The sequence below is a fragment of the Crocuta crocuta genome, unplaced genomic scaffold, assembly GCF_008692635.1.
Source record: "Crocuta crocuta isolate KB4526 unplaced genomic scaffold, BGI_CrCroc_1.0 scaffold443, whole genome shotgun sequence".
NCBI lineage: Eukaryota > Metazoa > Chordata > Mammalia > Carnivora > Hyaenidae > Crocuta > Crocuta crocuta.
The window spans coordinates 1,448,033-1,449,730 of NW_027529446.1; positions in this window are offsets into that span (position 1 = coordinate 1,448,033).

The following is a 1,698-nucleotide window of genomic DNA, read 5'->3' on the forward strand; positions in this document are numbered from 1 at the left end:
TCTGGCCCTCCCTCCTTGCGCCTGTCTGTGAAGTGCGGTCATGATGGGACCCAGCGCCCAGATGTCACCTGCATGGCAGGAGCCGAGGAACAGCGTGCGGAACAGCGTGGGCACTCTTGAAGTGCCACCTGTAATGTCATCTCTGCAGGTCACTCTGGGGCTGGAACCTGACACCCCACCCCCGGGGGGGCCCCAGCAGCCAATCCTTCCTGCCCTCATTCCTCCCGTGAGAATTAAAAACAAAAAACCCCAAAAAACCAAAAAACCCCTGAAGTCCGTTATTAAATCAGCTTCATTTTTATTGGATTCCAACNTGGGGGGTGGGGGTCCTGAGGGAGTGGGAGATCCCTACTCGCTGACTTTCCGTCCAGTCCTGACGCTGCTGAGAGAACACGCCCCTCCCATCTTTGATGACGCTAAAGGCACTTGGATGTCATTTTGAGGGGCCCTTGGGGTTGCTATGGCAACCAAGGTTAGGAGGGTGTGAAGGGAGAAAACGAGTCGCTTCTGCCTACCTCGGTGGGGCGTGGGGTGGCAGGGCACCCCCTGGCCGTCACTACATCCGCCACGAGTGGGGCGTCCTGCCCCCCACCCCGCTGGCCGCCGCGGGAGAAGGACCAGGGCCTCCTGCCGTTTCCAGCCCCACGGCCCGTGTCCCCTCCCGAGTTTTGAGTCCTTTGCTCAAACCCCCAGTGTTGACCCAGCTTTCTCTCCAGCTCATCTCAGAAAGATCTTGAAGGATCCAGGATCCAAGTCATGGGCCGTCATGATCCATCCATGGGCCTGGCCTTTATATACGCAGCGCTGGATTTGGCCTCAGACCCATTTTACAGATGAGGACACTGGTAATCCAGGCGGCGCTCCGTCACCAGGTTCAACTACGCACCTGGGCAGGAAGAGGGCTCGTGTCGAGCCTTGCTGTGAGGTCCCTAACAAGACTGTCCTAGCCTCCCGGTGGGCGGCCAAGCTCCTTACTAGTCGAGGGGGTCCCACATTTCCTGTGCCCCTTCCTCCAATGATGCCTGTCATCTGGCCCAGGGGGAGGGCGGGGGCAATAATCAGCCTGGGGAGAGGCAGGGTCACGGACAGACCCTGTCTGGTGTCTGAGTGTTTCTGTAAAACCTCAGCTCCTGTTGCTTACCCCCAGTGATGGGGAACTCGCCATCTGAAGAATAACGGGGCAGTGACCTTGGGAAAGTTCTTCCTCAACCTGAGCTATAGTCTGCCCTTAGCTCCCTGCATCTTTCGTGCTAGCTCTGCCACAGAGTGTCAGAGACTGAGGAGTCTCGGCTCCTAACAGCCCGGTCCACACCCCTGCAGCCTGCCCTGGCCTCGTTGTCCATTGCTGCCCCTGTAATGCACTTAACGGGGACCCCAAGAACCTCCCACTCTCTGGCCTCACTCCCCACATGCGTGATGGGTCCCGGGGCCAGGCACTGTGGGGCCACCCTCCGGGCTCATCTGAGCCTGGCTCAAGGTATAGTGTAGACCCAGGATGGAAAGTCACTCCAGAAGCCATGCTCCTGAGCCAGGGGCCAGGGCAGTGGCCCCTCCCATGTGGCGCCAGCACAGGAAGCAGGCAGCAGCTGTTGGGGTGGTGGAGGAAGCTAGGGAAATGGCTTCTCCTAGTGGGCAGCCCACCCTGCTGGGCCAGCGTGTCGGGTGGGCAGGGGCCTGGGGGCGGAGCCAGGGGCTAGC